We start from the raw sequence: 16,605 nt of genomic DNA, 5'->3' as shown, positions 1-16,605 counted from the left end.
CATTGCACTATCAACTGCAGAGGCAGAATATATCTCAGCAGCAATATGCAGCACTCAGATGCTCTGGATGAAACATCAGCTGGGGATTATCAGATCCTTGAGAGCAATATCCCAATTTATTGTGATAACACTGCTGCAATCTCGATGAGCAAGAATCCTATCTTGCATTCAAGGGCAAAGCACATTGAGGTAAAGTATCACTTCATTAGAGATTATGTGCAGAAGGGCGTACTTCTTATGAAGTTTGTTGATACTGACCATCAATGGGCAGATATCTTTACAAAGCCCTTAGCAGAGGATAGATTTAATTTTATTCTGAAAAATCTAAACATGGACTTTTGTCCAGAGTGAAGATGGATTAGAACCTCTGACTATGATACTTCTTGATCAGAAGATGTCTAGTCCAGAAGGTACTCAATCAGAGTGTGGTGTGCCACTGGTACTGACTCTGAAGCTGAGACAACAACACGTGTGTCAGAATTTCTGATGCATAATTCCTTGTGCCCGTGTGACAGTCTGTTATGATTGCGTGTAGATATTGAAGGTGTGAAAAACGACTAGAAGGGGGGGGTTGAATAGCGTTTCAATATAAAAACTTTCCCCTTAAGATTTAAAGTAAATCTTTTCGGTTTCTCTAAGATAGATGGTGCAGCGGATAAAGATAAGAGAAAAGCACACAATATTTATCCTGGTTCACTTGATAAATCCCTCAAGCTAATCCAGTCCACCCGTTAAGGTGATTTCTTCCTTCTTAGAATGAAGGCAATCCACTAATCAGATAATTGTTACAACTGCACTTGAAACCTACAAGTGACTAACAATACACTGACTTAGCTATCACTAAGATTCACTCTCTTAGTCTTCTCTAGGATCCGATCAACTTGATCTCCTAAAGGAATCACCACTAAGATTCACTCTCTTAGTCTTCTTAAGGATACTGACCTACCCGGTCCCTTAAGGAAAATCAAACAACTGTTTGAGGTTGGTGTTTACAAAGGTTTGCTTCTAAATAAGCTGAGTGTAAACCAAATAAGAATAGATGAAGAAAGTAGAGGCTTGAATCTTCTCTTGTATTGCAGCTCTTGATTTCTCTCACTCTTCTTTCTCTCTTAGTCTTTCTTCTTTTCTTCAGCCTTTTATAGTCCAAGGTGCAAAGGATATTTCTGTTGAGAGAATATGACCGTTGGAGGGCATTTCTGGAACTTCCAGAACCTGCTGTGGCTGAACCTTGGTAGGTAGGCATTTCAGAATAGTACACTGCTCTTGTACTTCTCGATAGAGACCTTTGCCTTTAACCATTGACCTCTGATCAGAGTTATGCTTCGTGTTGGAACTTGTGAAGCTTGGTGATCAGAGTCAGAGGGATGCTTGGATCCTCTGACCTTCGTAACTTCTGCTTCTGGACCTTCAGAGCTTCTGAACCTTCAGAGCCTCTGGTCCCTCAGAGCTTCTGGTCTTCAGATCTTCTGATCCTCAGATCTTCTGATCCTCTGATCTTCTGATCCTCTGATCCTCAGATCCTCTGATCTTCAGATCCTCTGATCTTCAGATCTTCTGATCTTCAGAGCTTCTGATCCTCTGATCTTCTGAACCTCTGATCCTCAGATCCTCTGATCTTCAGATCCTCTGATCTTCAGATCTTCTGATCTTTAGAGCTTCTGATCCTCTGATCTTCTGAACTTCTGACGAATATATCTTCTGGTGTCAGAATCAGAACCTGTTTGTCAAAACACTCAAGACAAACATTAGAGTATCATAGTTGTTCATCCACAAATAAATACTTGTTATCATCAAAACATAGAGTTGTACCACATGACCAAATCTTGATCTTACAATCTCCCCCTTTTTGATGATGACAAAACCATGTATTTTGATGAACAACTCTAAACAAATAAACTGAATACACTCAGAGTATAAGGTATCAGAGTTAAAACTTATCCTGATGTGTATAGTTTATCTTGCTCCTTCTGAATCCAAGACTCGTGCTTGATTCTGAGCTAAGCTCCCCCTGAATCTAATACTTAATATCAACGTTAGTAAAGTCTAGATTCTGAGCTAAATGATGTAGGAGTTGAGTTGTCAAGATTCTGAGCTAAATGATGTAGGAGTTGAGTTGTCAAGATATTATAAGTTCTCCCCCTTTTTGTCATAAGCAAAAAGAATGAAGGTGGAAAAAAAAATAGTAAGAGTAAAAGACGAAATACTCCCCCTCAGAAGTAATACCAAGGGATACTTGGCTTCTGATTAGCATATCTTCTGATGAGAGCAGAAGTGTGGTTCTGGTGACATCTCCGTTCTGGATAAAATTTCATCTTTAGATACTTCAGAATGAGAAGCTAGGAACCTACTCTTCTTCTGATGACGCAAGTCAGAAGTTGTAGTAGCATCTTCTGATGTTGTTGCTTCTGGTTCGTCAAGTTCTGAGTCTTTGTTTCTTTCTGAAACGGTCATGCTCATCTCTGCAAGCTTTTTCAGCTAGCTTTGACTTGTCAGAGTCAAGCTTATCATTAATTCTAACATGAATAGCGTTCAGAATATCAACAGAGGGGTTCATATCAAAAACCAATGATTCCTTGACCAAATCTTGCTCTACTGATGCCTCCAAGATCAACTTCACCTTCAGGTTCAAGTTTTGGATCTTGGGACATATGCCTTTCTCCCGTCATGTGTTGCTTGCATCCACTGTCCAGGTTCCACGGTTGGAGTTTCGATGGACCTATTGAAGATATCTGCAACATATATAATCTTATCCCTAGGTACCCACTTTCTGGGTCCTTTCTTGTTAGTTAGCCCAGAAGTTCTGACAACTTTGGGTCTTTCAGCAGGATAATATACAGGAATTTTTGCATGATATTTAGACATGGAGAAAGATCCCTTTATAAGAGGAGGTTTAGCAGCTTCAGCAGGTACAGGGTCAGGCAATATGGTACCAGAGGGAACAAAGCATTCATACAAGGATTTAGCTTTAGACACAGAAGGCTCATTTCTAATTGGTTTAGAATAGCCAATGCCACGCATTCCATTTCTGCTCACGCCATAGATCAATGAAGCCATCAAGCTTCTATCTACGCTTTTAGCCAGGAATCTTTGAAAAGATTTTTCATACTTAGATTCATGCTTACTATCATAGGCATCGCAGGCAATAACTTCTTCTAACTTAGCAATTTGATTCTTAAGCACAGAGTTAGAATTAACTAAAGCATGGTTATCATTTTTCAAATCAGATATGATTTTCTCATGTTCAACAGAAGTTTCAGAGGCAGCAGAGAAATTCTTTTTCAACCTTTTATGCTTAGTCAAGAGAGAGTTATATTTATCCATAATTTCAGACAAAGCATCTTTAAGTTCAGAAGTTGAGAAAGAATCAAATACCTCATTTTCATCGTCAGAGTCTGTATCTCCTTCTGATTCTGAGTCAGAGTCAACAGCTTCCTTTGATTCTGCTCCTTTGTCTTTGACAATAGCTATGAGTCCTTGAACTTCACCATCAGAGTCAACATCCTCTGACTCTGATTCGTCAAAAGTCACCATCAGACTTTTCTTTGGTTTGAAATGCTTCTTTGACTTTTCGTCCTTTGATGAACCTTTGTATTTGCTCTGCCTGTGCTTCCAGATGCAGTTGAACTTTCTGGATATCAGAGTCAGCTCATCTTCATCAGAATCTTCTGATGCTTCTTCGGATTCTTCTGTTCCAGCTTGGAGAGTCTTAGCCTTTTCAGATTTGGATTTCAAGGCAATAGACTTCTTCTTGTGATCTTGATGTTCAGCACGCTTTAATTCATGACACTTCAGTATGCTTATGAGTTCTTCCAAACTCATCTGCTCAACATCTCTAGTTAGCTCCAAGGAAGTTATCAAAGGCATCCAGCTTTCAGGAAGACCTCTAAGGATCCTCATGACATGATCCGCAGTGGTGTAGCTGTTGCTGAGGGGTCTTATTCCAGCTACGAGCAACTGAAATCTGGAAAACATATCCTCAATGGATTCGTCAGGTTCCATTTGGAAGGATTCATACTGCTTGATTAGAGACAACGCTTTTGTCTCTTTCACTTTCTTGTTTCCTTCATGAGACATCTGCAAGGATTCAAAGATGCCCTTGGCGGAATCACGATCAGTAATTTTCTCATATTCTTCATATGAAATGGCACTTTGCAGAATAGATCTTGATCTGTGATGATCTCTGAATTCCTTCTTTTGATCTTCACTCATCTTCTTCCTTGGGATCTTTACACCACGTTCATCGACAGGAGGGGTGTAGCCATAAACAACAAAATCCCAGAGATCAGGATCAAAGCCAAGAAAGAAGCTTTTGATTCTATCTTTCCAGAAATCAAATCTCTTACCATCAAAGATAGGTGGTCTTGCACTGTATTGATATTTGCTTGTAGTAGTGGTGGAATCCATGAGTTTTTCACACTGGCCCGGATCTACTGAACACTGTTAAGTGTGGTAATCAGAACTTGCGCTCTGATACCAATTGAAGGTGTGAAAAACGACTAGAAGGGGGGGGTTGAATAGCGTTTTCAATATAAAAACTTTCCCCTTAAGATTTAAAGTAAATCTTTTCGGTTTCTCTAAGATAGATGGTGCAGCGGATAAAGATAAGAGAAAAGCACACAAGTATTTTATCCTGGTTCACTTGATAAATCCCTCAAGCTAATCCAGTCCACCCGTTAAGGTGATTTCTTCCTTCTTAGAATGAAGGCAATCCACTAATCAGATAATTGTTACAACTGCACTTGAAACCTACAAGTGACTAACAATACACTGACTTAGCTATCACTAAGATTCACTCTCTTAGTCTTCTCTAGGATCCGATCAACCTTGATCTCCTAAAGGAATCACCACTAAGATTCACTCTCTTAGTCTTCTTAAGGATACTGACCTACCCGGTCCCTTAAGGAAAATCAAACAACTGTTTGAGGTTGGTGTTTACAAAGGTTTGCTTCTAAATAAGCTGAGTGTAAACCAAATAAGAATAGATGAAGAAAGTAGAGGCTTGAATCTTCTCTTGTATTGCAGCTCTTGATTTCTCTCACTCTTCTTTCTCTCTTAGTCTTTCTTCTTTTCTTCAGCCTTTTATAGTCCAAGGTGCAAAGGATATTTCTGTTGAGAGAATATGACCGTTGGAGGGCATTTCTGGAACTTCCAGAACCTGCTGTGGCTGAACCTTGGTAGGTAGGCATTTCAGAATAGTACACTGCTCTTGTACTTCTCGATAGAGACCTTTGCCTTTAACCATTGACCTCTGATCAGAGTTATGCTTCGTGTTGGAACTTGTGAAGCTTGGTGATCAGAGTCAGAGGGATGCTTGGATCCTCTGACCTTCGTAACTTCTGCTTCTGGACCTTCAGAGCTTCTGAACCTTCAGAGCCTCTGGTCCCTCAGAGCTTCTGGTCTTCAGATCTTCTGATCCTCAGATCTTCTGATCCTCTGATCTTCTGATCCTCTGATCCTCAGATCCTCTGATCTTCAGATCCTCTGATCTTCAGATCTTCTGATCTTCAGAGCTTCTGATCCTCTGATCTTCTGAACCTCTGATCCTCAGATCCTCTGATCTTCAGATCCTCTGATCTTCAGATCTTCTGATCTTTAGAGCTTCTGATCCTCTGATCTTCTGAACTTCTGACGAATATATCTTCTGGTGTCAGAATCAGAACCTGTTTGTCAAAACACTCAAGACAAACATTAGAGTATCATAGTTGTTCATCCACAAATAAATACTTGTTATCATCAAAACATAGAGTTGTACCACATGACCAAATCTTGATCTTACAGATATGCTTATCTCCTGTGTGTGATTGTGTATTTTACTGTTACTATCTATCTTTAATTTTCAACCGTTGATCTTACAGTGCTTTTTGAATCAACAACGGTTATTTGATAAAACCCACTATACACACACGTTCTCGTTCACTTCCGGTTTTCACTCTCGCACTCTCTGCTTTTCAAAACCGCCTCTTTCTTGATTTCTCTCTCGATCTCTCTTCATCCTTCAAACTTCATCTTCTACCTCAAACCTTCAACCTCTTCAAAATGGTGAGACAAACCAGAAGATCTACTGCAGATGCACCTCAGTTCCCTCAAATGGAAGTTGGTTTGGCAACGGGTCAAAGGGGCTCTGAGAACCCGGCACAAGAACAAGTTCAAGTTCAAGAGCAGATTGTTCCTATTGCAGAACGGGGCTGTGCCGTTCACTGCGTATTTGCTCCTGAGGAACTCCAAGTCCTGGCAGAATGGAGATTCAACCTCGATAACTTGGCTGCAAATGGGTATGATCTTCGTCCTGAAGTTCAAGCTCAAGGTTGGGGAAACTATTTCAATCGACTTCGAGGACCGGTGTATGAGAAATTGGTAAAGGAATTCTGGAAGCACGCAGACTGCGATGACACTCAGGTGGTCTCTCACATTCTTGGCAGGAAGATCATCATCACGGAGAAGTCATTCGTGAATCTGCTAGGTGCAGATACTGCTTATGGGTATCGTTTCCAACTGACGGAATCCAAGCTGAAACCCATCACCAAAGACAAAGTCAACAAGGCCCTGTACACCACCTTCAAACCGGGCAAGACGAGTTACAAGGTGATGGATCTTCACCCCAAACTCAGAATCTGGCACAAGATCCTGCTCAACTGCATAAACCAGAGACCGAAGGGCAGTTCTCCAGATTACATCAACTTCAACCAGAAGGCGATGCTGTTCTTCATTCAAGACAAGGAGAAGATCTGCCTTCCCTACTTCCTGTTCTCCTACTTAAAGGAATGCATCCGGAAGTCTCGCACCACCGCCTCCATCAAGTCTGCAATCAAATACATCCCTTTTGGGAGGCTGCTCTCAGACTTTCTCATTGAAAGCAACTTGGTGCAAGATTTGATCGATGCTGGTTGCACAGAGGATTTGAGCACAATTGTCAGTGATGTCTTCACTGCAAACTCCTTGAAGAAGATGGGCTTAATCCAGAAGAAGATTGCTCCTGCTCATGAAGACTCATCTTCTGAGATCAGAGGAAGAAGAATGCCTCTGAATGACTACCCTCTGTGGACTCAAGCAGACCATCCTGAAGCCATCAGATGCTATGTTGAAGACCTCAGGGCTCAAGGATTCGAGATTGACCTTGATGATTTCATCAGCAGACTACCGCCAGCTCCAGAGTTTCCTTCTCCTCCAAAGAAGAAAGCTCAGAGGAAGATGGTTCTGGAAGAATCCTCTGAAGACTCTGATGTCTCTCTGGTCAAGAAGACGAAGAGAAAGCCTGATGATGGTGATGATGATGATAGTGAGGATGGTCCTCCAAAGAAGAAGCAGAAGAAGGTCAGAATCGTGGTGAAGCCTACTCGGGTGGAACCAGCTGCTGAAGTGGTCAGAAGGACTGAACCTCCTGCCAGAGTGACTCGATCATCAGCACATACAAGTAAGCCTGCACTTGCTTCTGATGATGATTTGAATTTATTTGATGCACTCCCTATTTCTGCCTTGCTTCAACACTCCTCAAATCCCCTCACTCCTATTCCTGAATCCCAGCCAGCCGAACAAACCACCTCTCCACCACATTCCCCAAGATCTTCCTTCTTTCAACCTTCTCCTACTGAAGCACCTCTCTGGAATTTGCTTCAGAACCCAACCTCTAGGTCAGAAGAACCAACATCTCTCCTTACCATTCCGTACGACCCATTATCTTCTGAACCAATCGTCCAAGACCAACCCGAGCCCAACCAAACAGAACCACAACCCAGAACGTCTGATCACTCTGCTCTCAGAGCATCAGCACGTCCTGCTGCCAGAACCACGGATACAGACTCTTCAACAGCCTTCACACCTGTATCCTTCCCAACCAATGTTATTGACTCTCCTCCCTCCAATACCTCTGAATCAATTAGAAAATTCATGGAGGTTAGAAAAGAAAAGGTATCTGCCTTGGAAGAGTATTACCTTACCTGTCCAAGCCCTAGGAGATATCCTGGCCCTAGACCTGAACGTCTAGTTGACCCAGATGAACCTATCTTGGCCAATCCTATCCAAGAGGCAGACCCCTTAGTTCAACAAGCTCACCCTGTCCCTGACCAACAAGAGCCCATTCAACCAGACCCTGAACCTGAACAATCAGTGTCTAACCAATCCTCGGTTAGATCACCTCACCCTCTGGTTGAAACTTCAGACCCTCACCTTGGAACCTCTGAACCCAATGCTCCCATGATTAACATTGGTTCTCCACAAGGTGCCTCTGAAGCCCATAGCAGCAATCACCCAGCCTCTCCTGAACCCAACCTCTCCATAATTCCCTATACTCACCTTCAACCCACATCTCTCTCTGAGTGCATCAATATCTTCTATCATGAAGCCTCTTTGAGGCTCCGCAATGTGCACGGTCAGACTGATCTCAGTGAGAATGCTGAAAATGTGGCTGATGAGTGGAACAATCTGAGCACTTGGCTAGTGGCTCAAGTTCCAATTATGATGCAGCTCCTGCATGCAGAGGGCAGTCCGAGCATTGAGGCTGCAAAGCAAAGGCTTGCTAGGAGGGTGGCTCTTCATGAACTAGAACAGAGAAATAAGCTTCTTGAAGCTATTGAAGAAGCCAAGAGAAAGAAAGAACAAGCAGAAGAAGCTGCACGTCAAGCAGCAGCTCAGGCTGAACAAGCCAGACTTGAGGCAGAGCGTCTTGAAGCTGAGGCTGAGGCAGAGCGACTTGCACCAGTTGTGTTTACTCCTGCTGCTTCTGCTTCCATTCCAGATCCTCAAGCTGCTCAGACTGTTCCTTCCAGCTCTACTCAGACAAGCTCATCCAGACTCGACATCATGGAACAACGTCTTGACACTCATGAATCCATGCTGATTGAGATGAAGCACATGATGATGGAACTTCTGAGACGCACTGGCAAACCTTAGTTTTTAGGATCTCTTCTTTTTCTTCTTTTTCGTTAACTTTGTTTTCCTTTTGTTAAACTCTGTTTCTTTTTCTTTATTTATTCTCTTTTGTTCGTTTGTGATTATATATGCATATATATCTATATATTTATGTCACATATGTTTGCAAAAGTCTTTTTTTTATTCATAATTCTATGTTTACATCATATTTCTTTACATCAAATAATCTAGAATGGAGGATCCCTCCTCATTCTTCTGCACTCCTGGCGCTGCTCTGACCTATCCTTTTCCAGACGATCCAGTACATGCTGGATGTTGTTGAGTCTGACCTTTAGCTCATCTTTCTCCAGAATCTCTTCTGAAGTCCTGAGCTTCTCTTCCAAGATTTCTTTTTCTTCCAGCAGCTTGAGTTCAAGCCGGCTGAGTTCTTGCACCTCCTCCACGAAGGCAAGAAATTCCTTCAGGTCTCTCTCCAACTCTGGACGCAGGTCCTCTTCCAGCAGTGTCCGTGTCAGCTCCGCGATGGTTGTTGCACCCTCTGGATGCCTGATGTTCAGGAACAAGTCCTCTTCAAAGGCCTTCTTCCTCAGCTCTTCTAGTGCTACGTTGTATGATGCCATTTTTTTTTCTTACTGAAAATTATTCGAGGTGTATAGCTTACCTTTCTCTCCAACGCTTTTTATAGGCTTCACTTTCCCTCTGAAAGTTAATGCTATTACAGTTTCTCGAGGTTAAGTTCTTGGTAACTGACCCTTCTATTTACTCACTTGACCGGTGGTAAACGTTCATCCCTTGCATTAACTCTTCTATTTATTTTCGCCTAACTCTGATTCTTACATCGTTTTCATTTTCTTTAAACTTAGACCTTCTCTAAGGGGGAGTACCTTGTACTTCAAGCTAAGTTTTTCACACCCCAAGCTTTTTGCTTATGACAAAAAGGGGGAGTAAACCCAGTTTTTGATGTGTAAGATGTGTTAGTGTGATTTATTTTTCTTTTGGAGAATTTAAGAGTTCCACCTTCATGACCATAGATGTGTCACTGGGCAAATACAAGGAATACATTTCACTTCTTCTGAAGTGATTCTAAGTTGACTCTGATACCCAAGACTCTGATACCTTGTCCATGACTCTGATCACTTATGCGCTCTGATTATTCGTTTTTCATCTATGTCATAAGCTTCTCACTCTGAACTCTTATATTTTTTAGCTCAGAATCTAGACTTTACTAACGTTTTCATCAAGTATTAGATTCAGGGGGAGCTAAGCTCAGAATCAAGCAGTGACTTGAATTCAGAATGAGCAAGATAAACTATTCACATCAGGATAAGTATTATTCTATATCTCTAAACTCTGAGTGAATTCAGTTTAATGTTTAAGAATTGTTCATCAAAAATCTTAGTTTTGTCATCATCAAAAAGGGGGAGATTGTAAGATCAAGTTTTGATCTAGTAGTACAACTCTATGTTTTGATGATTACAAGTTAACCTTTTGATATGAACAATTGTGGTACTCTAACGTGTTTTTCTGAGTGTGCTATTTACAGGCTCTGACCTCAACTCAATCTCACACAAATCAGAAGCACTGTGTATAAAGAGTGACCCAAGCAACGCTTTCGCATTCACCATGTTCAGTATGAACAGTGGAAAAGCTTCAGAAGTTCTGAAGCTATACAAACTCTGATGTGGACTCAGTCGCTAGAAGCTCTGAAGATCCAGAAGTTCTGATAACCAAGAAACACCGAAGGTTCAGATGTTCTGATGGTGTAGAAGACTCTGAAGATCCAGAAGCTGAATAGTGGAAACTCTGAAGTCCAGAAGCAAGAAACTCTGAAGGCCATGTTCTTCCCTCTGAGTTCAGAATCAGAAGATACAATGGTCAGAGGATCTGTGCTTTCGCTCTGACTCTGATCAACCGGCTTCACAAGTTCCAATATGAAGTATTCCCCTGATCAGAAGTCTCCTAGGTTAAAAGGTCAAGTCGCTATCCAAGTACAAAAGCAAGTGTACCTTCCTGACGACCTACCTAACGTTCTCAGCCACAGCAGAAGCTGGATTTTCCAGAACTGCCCTCCAACGGTAGCATTTCCCATGCAACGCTCAACCCTAATCCTTGGAGTATATATAAAGGCTGAAGATTGAAAGAAGCGGCGAAGAAACTAAGAAGAAGCAACATACACGCGCAAGACATATTCAAAATATTCTAAGCTTTCTTTCATCTTGAAATTCATTGTGTTTACTATAAGCTTTTTAGAAGCACTTTCTTTGTAAACAAGAACTTCATATACAGTTGTATAGTTTGCCTTTAGGAGATCAAGGTTGATCGGATCCTAGAGAAGACTAAGAGAGTGAATCTTAGTGTAAGCTAAGTCAGTGTAATTGTTAGTCACTTGTAGGTTTCAAGTGCAGTTGTAACTCTTACCTGATTAGTGGATTGCCTTCATTCTAAGAAGGAAGAAATCACCTTAACGGGTGGACTGGAGTAGCTTGAGTGATTTATCAAGTGAACCAGGATAAAATCCTTGTGTGCTTTTCTATCTCTTATCTTTAGCACTTAAGTTCTCGAAAGATTTGCCAAAATCTTTAAGGTGGAAGTCTAGTACTGAAAACGTTATTCAAACCCCCCCTTTCTACCGTTTTTCATACCTTCAAAAAATGCTTCCGCCGTTTCAGGAAGACTCGACTCGCACATATTTCGGGGAGGTTCTTTGGATAAAGAGCTTATTCGCGCATGCCACCAATGAGTGGCGACGGGAAGCTCATCCGCATACGTCGCCTGCAGGGCCTACAGTCAGCGCCGGACTTTTCGGAGCGATCCCCAGACATCATCAAGATCGTGTTGGGATCGCCACCTTCAGGGAATTTTTCCCACCAGGCTGCCATCTCAGTTTAGTAGTTAGGAGTATTGCTGAGAATATCCTTTTGTATTTGATTTGTATAAGTTTTATATCGAGGGATGCCTCGTTAAAAAACTCCCTTGTCGGAGTAAAAGAGTGCATCTTTATTTTTTATCCTAGCTTTTTGGGTTGTTTCCTCACCACGTCCCTACTTGTCGTCTGCTCCCTTGATCAGAGTATCACACCCAGTATTCCATCTTCGTCACCCTGCTTGACCTTCTCGTCGTAAAAAGGAACCCATCCCTGTTCATCTTCTCGCTCGGCGTGCTGGGCTGACTTTGTTGGCCTCTTACTTCCATCCGCTAGTTGCTCACATTTCCTCTTATCCTGACGGTTCTTCCACTGTCTATCCTTTCCTCTAGTCTTCCGAGAGGGCCGGCTAGATGTGGGCAGCCCCCTGGAAGTGGCTCTTCTTTTCTCCCAACTAAAGAGCTCGACATTGTCCCCTACCAGCTCACTTAGGCATTGCTCCTGCTCGATGGTGAGCCTGGGCTCGATCGCCAGTATACCTCTACTGGTAGCATTCATGTCCCCGCTCTTGCCATACCATTCACTGTCTGTTCGAGTATAGGATCCACTCTTCCCCGCCCCTTGGGGTTCCTCGTCCTGACCACTCCGTTTTTTCGCCCCGTTCACCATGCCGAGCCGTTTACTTTGTCCGCCCGAATCGCTATTGCTCTGTACCGCTAAATGCACTTGCTCGCTTTCGGCTATCCCAATCTCACGACACCTGTGTCCGTCGCCAGCCTCACAACCCCTAGCAATCACGTTAGCCGTTTCCACCGTTCCTTCGCCATCGCCGCTGTCAGCTTCCTCAGCCTCCTTCTTCCTCGCCGCCTGTGGCTATCTCGCCTTGATTAGCTTCCTGATTTGACCCTTAAGCGTAAAACAGTCGGTGGTGTCATGGCCTTCCAAGTTGTGGTATTCACACCACTTGGGTTGATCCTTCGCCTCGCACCCTGGGTCCATTCTGCACTCGCCTTCCCTGTACATGTCTTCAATTCCTGCTTTCAAGAGTAATTTTGTCAACTCCTTACCTGAGCGCCCCTTTGGCCTCGTTGGCCGGCTCATTTCAGCTGTTCGCCGAGAACGCCGGTATCTTACGTTTTTTTTACCTTCTGCCCGTCGCTCACTTCCTCATCCTGTATCCGCTTCCTCTTGTGTGCTTCAATTTCTTCTTCTAGGATGTAGTCTTGTGCTCGAGCGCGGAATTCCGTCATTGAGCATGCCAGCTCCCTACTTAGTTCGCGGCTAAACTTTCCCCGGGATAAACCGCCTTTGAAAGCGCACACGCACATGCGTGGCTCCTGTTCTTCAAACCTTGCGGATGCAGCACTGTATCGCTTCATATATTGTTTCATGGTTTCACGCTCCCGCTACCGAATATCAAAAAGATCATCGATCGTTCTCGCGGAGAAATGGTCATGGAATTTTGATGAAAAGTCGCGGAACTTGGCTAGGGATCCTTGAGGTAGGGCCATAAACCAACCCATAGCTGCTCCTCGGGATGTGGATGGAAACATTCTACACTTTACCGTCGGAAACCGCGCTCACCGCCGTCTTTGCATTGAAACGAAGCAAATGATCCTTCGAATCAATTTTCCCGTCGTACGCCTCCAACGCGAGGTGTGTCATACCGTTCGGCACAGCCACCTCTCGTATTGCGGCCGAGAAAGGTTTGACCTTAGCAGCGGCCTCAGCTTCCTCTTCTTCTTGACTCCACTGCCGAAGGTGATAGTACCTCAATTGCTTCTGTAGACGCTCATTTTGTAACCGTAAGTCACCACTCAGAACACGACGTGCCTCTGCACAGCGATGTCTATCTATCCTCGCGGTGCGCGGGGAAGAAATGTAACTTCGTTCCGGTTTCTCGTCACGTTGTTGACGAGACGGCTCCATCAAGCTCTGTTGATGAACCGAGAATTCAACCAAAAGCCTCTGTATGGCGCAAAATATCACAGAAAATTGAACTTCCCGGAATCAAATTGCAAATCGCGCGGGAACCAAATCACGATCCATTAAGAAAAAAGGAAGAAAAATCGCGCAGAGAAACAAGCTTCATGCAACTGAATCACGATCCATGTAGTCCGGGAATCGAAATCTACCGGTCCCCACAGACGGCGCCAAATGTTCTATCCTGAGAACATTAAATGGGGTAGAGTACCCAAAGTGTGAGGAAAGTGATACGAGTGTTTTAAGAGAGAAGTTCTAACTGCTAGAGAGAGAGAGAATAACTGAATTTCAATCTGAATATTTCTCAAATGAGTCAAGAGTCCCTTACAATTGGTAACTGTCCCCTATTTATAGGTGTGGAGTTGGGCCTTAGTCCAAAGTCCTTGGCGGGCTCCCCGCCTGGGTCAGTTATGATGCCCGGGGCCGACAAGGGCAGAGAGTGTTCGCCGGTGCAGTGAGGCACGGACAAGGAGCGGCTCCTGGCAGGCTTCTAGGCGGAGGGGCACATGCATGAACCGATCTCACACCCGAACAAGAGGTATTCTGAGACTGTATAGGGATGGACTATACAGTTGAGGAGGGCATAAGAGATTTGATTGGTACTACTCATGACATCAAATTGCAACTTCTTTTCGGGAGCCAAACTTATAAGAACTCCATGGTTAAGTGTGCTAGCCTTGGAGCAATATTATGATGGGTGACCTCTTGAGAAGTTTTCCCGGGAAGTGTGGGAGTGAGGAAAAAACGCGCTGAAAAGACTCGTGTTGGTACCATGAGGCCAGTCGTCTGATCAGGATATTACAAATGGTATCAGAGCCGACCTCTCCCAGTATGGTGTGGTTCAGGGATGAACCAAGCGGAAGTTGGTGGGTCTGTGACGCCCGGGGCCGACGAGAGCAGGGAGTGATCGCCGGTGCAGTGAGGCACGGACAAGGAGTGTAACACCCCGAATACGGTGGCATCACTTTAATAACCAAAAGAAACTTAAAGCAGAAAAACGTGAATATTTTTTTTTTGATAATGTAATCAAAGACTGAAAGAAATAAACTCAACAACAAAAGATAACAGAACTAATATACAATAATATTTACAGCCCCCGTTGTAAGTAACAAACCACGTCACGAGTATCCTCCAGTGACGGGAAGTAGTAAAAAGTAGCGCCCGTAGGCAATATGTACAGCCCAAAGTAAAAGTTAAGTGTTCGCAACACCATCCCTCAAAAAATGAGAATAAGTTAGCCCAAACGGCCTAAAACAAGACCCCCTAGTCCAACAAACTCTCTGTGATTTCCGTAGAGAAACCACACAAAAAACTATCGGCAGGAAACTACCCTGTCCCCAACTAGAAACATGACGATCAGAGCTAAGACTCTACTCCTACACTAATCCTATCTCGAGGAGCTCACACCAGCACTCAATCCTACATGCTAGTGTGATCGTCGTCCGAATCTGAATCCAGAACGACGAAGTCTACGTACACCATCCTACCTCCTCTCGCTACCCCGATGCGCTCCGGTGCTGGCCTCACGAGCTTAGGGCCCGAGCCAAGATCATCGATGACAGCGATGGTGGGTGAGCTAGACTCCGCAGAAGTCCCTCCCACAGGCTCCTCCACTGAGGGGTCCTCATCATCAAAAGATGACGGTGGTGGTTGTGCTCCCACTCCTAGTCCGCAGTGCACGCCAGGTGGCAAGTTGAAGCTCACGGTGTACCTCCTCCGCACTCCAGGTGTCCCAGTCGGTCGACGCGGTCCTCCATAATCCTCTCCGAATAGGTCGCACGATGGCCAGCGGGGTCGACCAGCCATGAACCGGGGTCATCCTGGTCTAGCATCTCAAACCGGGTCCCCCCCGAAGGGTGGACCATCGTAAACCAGTCCGCCAAAGCACACACAGAAGACACGAGGGTCAACTCCAAAGAATTATGTAAATAATAAATCCAATAGGTAAAGATAAGGAGTAGCCACTTAGGCTTATAAGTTAAAGATAGCATCCTAGGGTTGTACAGTTCACAATGAATATAAAAGACGATAATAACAATTAGCATGCATCAAATAGGTTTAACAAGTATCAATCACACTCAGCTGAAGGTATGAAAAACGGTAGAAAGGGGGGGGGGGGCGTTTGAATAACGCTTTCAAGATAAAACTTCCACCTTAAAGATTTTAACAAATCTTTCGAGAACTAGGTGCTTAGGATAAGAGATAGAAAAGCACACAAGGATTTTTATCCTGGTTCACTTGATAAATCCCTCAAGCTAATCCAGTCCACCCGTTAAGGTGATTTCTTCCTTCTTAGAATGAAGGCAATCCACTAATCAGGTAAGTGTTACAACTGCACTTGAAACCTACAAGTGACTAACAATTACACTGACTTAGCTCACACTAAGATCCACTCTCTTAGTCTTCTCTAGGATCCGATCAAACTTGATCTCCTAAAGGTAACTAAACAAACTGTTTAAGAAAGAATGTTTACAAAGGATTTTCTTCTGAAAAGCTAATAGTAAACACAATGAATTCAGATGAAAGAATGCTTAGAAGGTTTTTGAATATAGCTTGCGCGTATGTAATTCTTCCAACAACACCTTTCAATCTTCAGCCTCTATTTATACTCCAAGGATTAGGGTTTGAACGCTGCATGGAAATGCTACCGTTGGAGGGCAGTTCTGGAAATTCCAGCTTCTGCTGTGGCTGAGAATGTTAGGTAGGTCGTCAGGATAGTACATTTGCTTTTGTACATGGATAGTGACTTGACCTTTAAACCTAGGAGACTTTTGATCAGGGGAATGCTTCATGTTGGAACTTGTGAAGCAGTTGATCAGAGTCAGAGGGAAAGCACAAATCCTCTGACTGTTGTATCTTCTGATTCTGAACTCAGAGGGAAGTACATTGTCTTC

Source organism: Lotus japonicus, chromosome 1 (assembly GCF_012489685.1).
Source record: "Lotus japonicus ecotype B-129 chromosome 1, LjGifu_v1.2".
Taxonomy (NCBI): Eukaryota; Viridiplantae; Streptophyta; class Magnoliopsida; order Fabales; family Fabaceae; genus Lotus; species Lotus japonicus.
The sequence above is the reverse complement of the archived record's forward strand: the minus strand, read 5'-3'. Positions refer to the sequence as shown.